The sequence below is a fragment of the Convolutriloba macropyga genome, unplaced genomic scaffold, assembly GCF_964194025.1.
Source record: "Convolutriloba macropyga unplaced genomic scaffold, txConMacr16.3 SCAFFOLD_934, whole genome shotgun sequence".
NCBI classification, from domain to species: Eukaryota; Metazoa; Xenacoelomorpha; order Acoela; family Convolutidae; genus Convolutriloba; species Convolutriloba macropyga.
Genome location: NW_027452888.1, coordinates 47,175 through 56,071, shown reverse-complemented (window position 1 = coordinate 56,071; position 8,897 = coordinate 47,175). Strand labels below are relative to the sequence as shown.

Sequence of the window (8,897 nt, the reverse complement as noted above, 5' to 3'; positions counted from 1 at the left end):
AAAGCAATTAAACCAATTTCACGATTCAATATTTTAAGATTACTGTCGCACAAATCTCTCTATTTTGCGGTGGAAAGCAAGTATTGCTTAGCTAGTACGTCCGCTTCCATTACAGTGAAATAATACATACTAAACACACTTGCACACATTTACAGGGATTGTTAACTAGAATAGAAGCATTACTAACAAGATAAATCACTGATACTGATCATTGCACAATGCACATTCATAGACGATTCTTCGAGACGTTTCCATTCCTTTCGCTCAAAATGTTAGCTCCAGCTACTTCATTCTTCATAATCTGCATCGCACAGTCAATTGATCCCTTATACTTGACAGCTTGTCCAGATGTCATCATCATTCGTCGTCTAATTGTATCTATGGGGTATGAGAAAAGTCCTGCAGTTACGGTCACACCGTATCCCAAGCAGAAGTTCAGCAATAAGTTGGAGTTCTCTACCAAGAATATGGGCTTCGATCGTACATGCCGAAGTAGAAGCCTCGATACACAAAGATACCCACGCAAGAGATCACGAATCCTCTGTACAATCCTCCAATGCCGTCAGATGCAAATATCTTTCTGTAGACGTCTACCATTCCGTTGAACTGTCGCTCTCAGCTCTTTCCAGCACCTTTAGCATCATTTGCCAATCTGTTTCGGCAATAATCCAGAGAGTAGACAAAGCAGAGAGACAGTGACCCGGCACAGCAATGTTCTTACTGAAGTTGACTACGTTGACTAAGTTGAACGTTGACTACGTTGTTCTTACTGAAGTTGATATTTTTTGTTGGATTTGAAGAGAGCCTTAATTTGATCTTTAAACGCAAAATTAATAGCTTGCGTTGGGAAGTATCTAATACAAATTGCCAGATTTCCTCTCAAAAATGGAATTACTCCTTCTGATGCGTAAGTTTTATTTACACAATCAATAACGCCCTCGTAAGAATCGTTTAAATTGTCTAAATTCGTGCTGTTCAATTTAAATTCATGCTTCGGATCCCTGTTGGAACTGTTTCTTTTTTACTTAACCTTTATTATCCAATTCTATCATTCAAATTATATTATCTTCCTTTTTGTTAGCTTAAGGTATGTTTCCCATTATAACCCCCTACTACCTTTCCCCACGAAACTACCCCCCCCACCCCCCCCCCCACCCCCCCCCTTATGATATAATTGAAACAAGTGAGGGAGGTAGGTTATGAGCACTAAATTTTGATCACGTGCATAACATGATTAAATGGAACAGTTCCTTCCTGTTAAATCTGGTCGATCCAAATTGACTGCGTAAACCATAAACACCATGAACCAACAATGCGTAAACCACAACCATTAAAACACAGTTGAACTTAAGTTTGCACTCCGATTTGAAGTTAGTTTTTGTGTGCTCTTTTGCGTAAGATAAGAACAGGAAAGATTTGTTGCTGGTCTTTAAGCTTTGCTGATTGGTCAATTGTTTGTAACTAAATTAACCATTTATCAATCTCAGCGGAATTCCAATGCAGGCGGACACTTTTTCAAATGCTTTTGCGGCTAACACTGAACAACCAAAGAGCCCAAACCAAAAGCGACCAAAATAACCCGCTTAACAACCTTTGACTGCTTCATTTCAGATAGCTTTGAAGACACAGATGTTACAGTTCGAGTTAGGTAATTCTCAGGTGTTGAAGTTAAGTCTGAACTACGATCAATAATTGACTTCAAATTGGTATTACGAAAGTAACAAGGTAATCCAGTAATTAAACAAAGTAAAACAAAGAAGTAAAAAACAAGTATCAGTCAATGCAATAACTAATTCAAAGGAACAACTGAAGGTGATGATGATTTTGCACATGACTTTACGCTTGTTGACCCCGACGTTGATCCCGACTTTGATCCCGACTTTGATCCCGACGACTTTGACCCCGATCCCGACGACTTTGACCCCGACCCCGACGACTTTGACTCACACCTCAATCTCAAATTAACAGAATTATGGACCCTTTGATTATGTCTCTTCAAATTCGCAGAATAGATAGTCTTGAATGGGCATAGATCACATTTTGTAGGCCGGATGCTTTTCAGATGAACGCGGACAACGTGCCTTGCAGTGATATACTGCGCACGTGATTCATACTCACAGTACCCGCATTCAAATCGCCTCCCCTTCCGTTCATTCACTACAGTACTCACACTCGCATCAGGTGCCCGACTTTTTCGCAAATTCCGTACTCGATTCATTCGTTCGTTATCGATGTCGAACACCTTCCTCACTGTTAGAATTCCTTGGCACGTCTTCTCTTCAGGATCCGCAACAACAAACATTATTTCCCGCCTGCATTTCATAATCGACTCGTGTAACTCCACCGTAATAACAACCTGTTCCATCTTCTTGATAGAATCCAAACAATTCAATCAAATCAAAGTCAGTTCAACAAACACAAAGTTCAAATACAAGTCTCAATCAAATCTGAAATACACAACATATGAAGACCATTGAGTCTACTATTTAAACACTGGAAAAAGGTTAACATAAATACACTGGTGCATTCACATCAATCCGGTAGAAACGGCGGAGGTCGGCGGAGGTCGGAAGTCGGCGGAGGTCGGTGGAAGTCGGTGGAGGTTGGAAGTCGGCGGAGGTCGGTGGAAGTCGGCGGAGGTCGGTGGAAGTCGGCGGAGGTCGGTGGAAGTCGGCGGAGGTCGGAAGTCGGCGGAGGTCGGTGGAAGTCGGCGGAGGTCGGAAGTCGGCGGAGGTCGGTGGAAGTCGGCGGAGATCGGAAGTCGGTGGAAGTCGGCGGAGGTCGGTGGAAGTCGGCGGAGGTTGGAAGTCGGTGGAAGTCGGCGGAGGTCGGTGGAAGTCGGCGGATGTCGGAAGTCGGCGGAGGTCGGCGGAAGTCGGTGGAAGTCGATGTGTCAGTTAATTGTGGTGTAGTATGTACAAGTTAGGCTAGAATGCAGCTCCGGGTATCGCCACGTTGAAAATTTCATGCATGATATCAGTCATTCGAAATTTTCAAAATTTGCTATGTACAGTCTGTTAGTTCTTCGTCTGTACAGTCTGAACGGAGACATTCTGTGCAGTGTTAACCAATAATGTAAATGATGCTGCGAAGAAAAAAAACAGACTGGGATTTTTCTTAATCGACTCTGGGCAGACTGGCAAATTTATTTACACTGCTATTTGTCTGGTACAGTACTGGTTACAATTGAAAGTCAATGGTACAGCGCTGAAACTCACTGCGACCTAGGTACGGGTGGGAATTAACTTTCTTAAACACTTTGATAATCCTACTCCTATAATTGATTATTTCAGCTTCCCCGATTCGTGCCCCCAATATCTTTTTCCGTTTGTGCCCCCTTTAATTTGTTCATATTATCTCGCACCTATCACACACGCTATAAAAATGCATACTGAATTGTTGTCTACTTACACCTGTTCAACAGCTGGGAACGCATAAGGGATCTATTCTGTTCCCCCCAGCTCAATGGGCTTATATTTTTTACGCCCCCAGGCGCACGTGCTATTTTCTTACATAGCAACGAGATATACAACAACATATAATTTTTAACTGGGGGGGGGGGGGGGGTAAAACACACTGGGGGGGGGGAACAGAAAAGATCCCGCATAACTTACGGGGGGGGCATTAACGGAAAAGATCTAATTTTCTTTGCTTGCTAAAAAAAGGGGATGTCTTCTCTCGTTTTTGCTTCAGGATTCGGACTCTCAGGTATTCTGATTAGCATGTTTTCTTTCAGATTCACATAGTGTCTCTATACTACAGTAATAAGGTTGATTTTTACTCTTTAAACAATCTCCGATCTTTTCTCTTTGTACCCCCTCAAGCTTAGTGGGTGCACCCCCGCCCTAACAACACGTGCAATGTTTTAACATTACGTTTTAGTACGGTAACTCACGTGCTCTGTAACTGGGGGTGTATAACATAATGGGGGGGGGGGGGCACAAACGGAAATTGATCCACAATTTCATCTATCTTTCCTTCATGAGGGCAACTTTTAAGTGTCCGAATACTCAAAAATAAACGAAAAATTGCAATTGTAATAATTTTTTGATCTTGTACCGTCATTCCTTTATTTTAAAAAATGATTTATTTTAAAAGAATATATATTGTCGTGCTTTAGCTTTTTAATAGCTTTTTCGAATTTATTGATCTTAATTGTTCAACTTTGCTAATGGTTTTTCAAACGAAACGGAGATAGTAACGCACTGTGAAGTAGCTAATGATTCGAACCCAATTTCTGTTCTTTGAATTTTTCTCAACAAATTTGTCCTCGTGCTACCTTGGAATTTAAAAACTTGTGAGATTGATCACGTAAAAAATACGATGGAAGCTGGTGAGAAGTATCCTATTTTCTATACTTTTGGTTTATTTGATGAGCCGAAAAGAGCGTCAGAAAAAAACCTCAAATTTTTTGAACAGTTGGTCCTTCATTTTTTCGAAAGTTCTCATTATTTAGCTTTTATCGGTTTGTCGCCTTCATCGTGCCATTTTTTATTTGTTACAACAATTCTCATGTACACACTTTTTTGTGACTTGTCTTCTAATAATTAGTTTTTTTGAGAAAACTCACGACTGTTTAAGAATCGTTGAATTTTGACAACTTTAGTTTCCGCCAACAAAAACAAATTTTTAGTACTAATGTTTTTCCTATATTCGGGTACTATTGGTTTCTCCTTTAACAATATTCTTCTAATATTTCAATTGCTTGTCAATACCTTATTATTGTTTGGGATTATTTGAGCTCAGCTCAGCGTAGTTTAAGTAAAATTATTCGGCTATAATTCAACTTACAAACAAGTAGGTTTTACATTCATTAAGCAATCAATTATTTTTTTAAGAAAAATTAAACGTCTGCTTGAAAAATAATAATTTGTGCAAAAGTTACATAACCGATTCAAGCAATGAGGATACAACAATGCTGTTCATTTTAGAGGTTTTCATCCGTTGCTTTACTATGCATTGTCTGTTCTGGTTTTTTCCACAAAATAGAAATTCCGAGGCAACATAAGCTTTCTTGAAATTGAATTCTTTCGGAGACAGTGCTATACTGTCATTTCTATTAGTGATTTTTAAAACAACTATCTTAAGTTGCCTGTTTTTATTTGAAGAATTTTTTTGAATTTAGTAATCTTAATTGTCCAACTTTTTCTAATGGTTTTTCTCTCTTATACGGCAGTTTGAACTGATGAAACTCAACATTGTTGTTGATATGAAGTGCACTGTTGAAGTGTCCCGTCTCTCTGTTGAATGGGATTCCAAATACCAAATACATGTGTTGTCAAAAATTTATAAAGTAATAAGTAAACTTTCGATTGTTTTTCATTGCTCTCAACAAATTTTGTAGCAATTATGTTAACCCTGTTGGTTATTTAACCCTTTTTTTCGCTTGACTGAATTTTTGCCTCACCTATTTGACTTTTCTTCCTCAAAAACGGGATAAACAGGTAGCGCCCAGCGGGTATTAAGTTCTCTTAGAGCCTTTCAGCTCACTAGTCTCAATTCACAGAAATGGTTTTAGAGACTTATACTCATGGTGTGAAGGGCTCTAAGAGAGCCCCACCCCTACCATGTTTCAGGTCGTAAGGGTCCCGTGCAGCCAAAGACGCCCTCCCACCGCCCCCCCCCCCCACTGTTGCCCCCAATCCCCCATCAGCCCCCCCCCGTGCAACCCCTCACTGCGCTCACCTCACGCCCCTTCAATTAAGCTAAATCTAGTCTCACTAAACCGTGGCTAGCTACTGACGAAGCCAACCACTCGCTGGTCGTTTGAGAGCAATTCGCCCGATGTTAGTCGGTTATGTTCCTCTTGATTGTTTGCTTTTCAGATCTTCTGCTTGTTTCGCTGGCTTTTTGTAACCATCCAAATAGGTCAACTCAAGATTGTACCATCTCCTATCATTTACATCGCTTACTAGTCTTTTAAATCAGTTCGCCAATGTTCTCATAAATTATTTTTACCAATGGTGTCGTCTGAAGAATTATTTTTTGACATGATTCCCTATGGGTTGTTTAGGCATCTAGATTAGATTTTCAATCCTGGTTTTTCTCTAACTGTCGTTTTGGGGATCATAAACGGAGAAGTAAAAAAAAATCAGGTTTGGTTAAACGACATCATTAATATTTCCATTTAGTGCAGCTTGTTTGGTTTGATCTGTGTGTTTTTCTACTCTGATTTGTCATCTCAGATATACGGAAATCTTTTCATCATCAGTATAATTTTTATATGAAATGACAAGTACCGATTTACATTGGAAGATCTATTGCTCATTTTTAATTATTGCTAGCTTTAAAAAATCAGCTGAGAAATGAACTTTTCTATCGTTTACGTGCAACAGAAAAATCTGAAATTTATTTTTATATCAAAAAGTAGAGCAAATTTCAGATTTTCTGATGTACCTAAACGGTGGAAGTATGCATTTCTCATTTGATCATTTAGAGCGAGCAATAATTAAATCTTAAGAAATCTTTATTATAATTGGCATTGTTTCTTCTTGTACCTTGTACATAGGACTAATGTTGTTCACTTTTTCGAGTTATTAATTGATTGGACTAGACTTTTATATCAACCGAATCCTATAATAACAAACTAACGATCAAATGACTCTAGTTTAATGAGCTTACTATAAGAGTGGGTATGAATTTTGTGTGCTGATGCAATGCCAGGGGCTAAATTCTCAAAAAAATGAGGTTAATCTGCAAAATCTGCCTTACATGGATAGGTAAAATAACCTGCTGCATGCCGTTATGCTGTTAGTACTGATAACTGCAGATATACGATATCAGTATGAGTCCGTAAAATCATTGTACTTATATTGCACCAAACTCCAACAGAAATTCAATTTTTTCGAATATATCGATTTTAAGCGTTTTTACTTGACAAGAAAAATCAGATAACCTTCCTTAATTTGGTTTGCTATTTTCTCTCTGAACAAATTTTGACTGTAAGCGCAGTTGCAATTTACTCATAAAAACCTCTTTTGACTGTAATCAATTGACTTGATTAACTAAAATTTTTCAGAAGTAGTTTTGATCAGATCACAATGAGCTATTTAGGACCTAAGACCAAACCAGACCTAAACACTTACTTTTGTTCCATTTGATTTTAAAACATTTTATATAAAGACCGTTGAACGCAAAGTATGCCGACGTAACAACCAGCCGAACCTTATGAAAATGTACAAAATATTTCAGAAAAAAATTTATTCCTAACCGTTACAATCAAGACTGTGCAAAGTATCTGCAATTTATTACTTATTACACTGCACCAGAGAAGCAAAAATGAGGTCAATATTATGAGATCTAGTGAGTTTAAACCCCAGTGGACGTCTTATCAGCTGTGGGATGTCATCAGGAATCCGCGGGCCGTTTATCGCGGGAGCCCGATGACCCACCAGGGAGAAAATATAATACGGCTATTTCAATAATTTTGGACTTACTTGACATACTTTTTTTCAAAATTTAGCTCTCTTGTCCGTTGGCTTGTTCGACCGCCACCCTAAAACACCGAATAACAAATTGGTATAATGGTAACGGTCACCTCATAAAACAACAGAAAAGATCTACTTAATCTAGAGTTTTGATTTGATTTTGCAATTGATATCTTGCTCAACTATATTTCATTACTTTACACAATGCAAATCATTTTGCAAGCTTCAACCAACACAATTTTGTTATTGTTTTCTGAATCAGTTGTTAAGAACGTGATAATTATAACCATGAGAGTCCCTTGCAACACTAATTTCTGATTACGAAGACAAATCTAAGATCAGCACTTACCCATATAATGGTTTTTAGGAAAATTTGTTGTCTCGATAGATCTTAGGTAACTTAACAATGTTGACAAAAATCAATTTTTTTTTGCAAATCGAGCTGTTTTGGAGAAATGACACTACAATCAGCTATTATAGGTACTCTTTCTGTCGTAATCTTGCAGTTCAGCGACAAAAAGTGCTGTTAACTGTTTTTTTGATATCCTTAGTTTCCTTTATTTTTTTAAGCTTTTTCGCTACCTGAAAATTATGAGGCAGGTTTGGAAATACGTGCGGTAACATTTCAACCTGAAGTTTCTCGTTGTTATTTTAGTGAAAACTGGTTTATAATGGACCCAATTTTTGTTGGTGTGGTGAAGGCAAGGCGTCGTTTAATGGGATGTTTTCTGGACTCTTCGACTTTATTTGCCACTTTCTTTGCAAGAGCTTTTTTTTGAATACTTTGTTTAACACTCAGGTTCTTCAAGATATTTTTTTTTAAGTTTGAGATGTAGTCACGTGTTGTATGTTTTTTGGCATCTGAAAACAAGTGCTTTAATAAGTTCTCTGTAGTTCTATTTTTATATTTTTAATTGCTCTTGAAAAAAGTTCATGGCAATTATTATAAACTTGTTGGACTTTTTTATGCAAATTTTTCGCTTGACCTTTTGCGCTTTTGTTCTAGAACATTCTTTGACTTCTCAAGTAACTTTTTTACGCTTTCGTTCTTCATTTTTGGTTGATCTCTGCTGCTCGCACTCTAAAGCAAAGCTTGTTGCTAAAATAAAATCCATTGCAGCATAGGAAGAGCAAGGGCGTGATAGCCGAATGGGAACTGCTGCTGGGCAGGGAGCAGGAGGTCAATGGTTCGAAGCGCAGCGTAGCAAACTAATTTTCCACCCTTAAAGAAAAAATTATCTAGGCTACAGCCCCTGAATTAAATTGCCTCACCAGATGTTCAAGAGCAATTCTTCCGACATTAGTCGGTTTTTGTTTTTTATAATCAAAGCTTCTTAATTGGAGTCTAATTTGGTGTTGTTTTCATTGGAATTAACAGTCCCCACATTTTTCCACGACCGAACTCCAACGTCCATTTACGTTTAAGATCTGAAAAGGCGCGCAAAACCTGTTTGCATTTTTTGCTTGTAC

The 8,897-nt window shown here is 38.3% G+C and overlaps 1 pseudogene; it reads right to left on the bottom strand.

Moving 5' to 3' along the window:
• Positions 1–226: 226 nt before the first annotated feature.
• LOC142357875 (uncharacterized) lies at positions 227–597 on the bottom strand (annotated as a pseudogene).
• Positions 598–8,897: the final 8,300 nt, after the last annotated feature.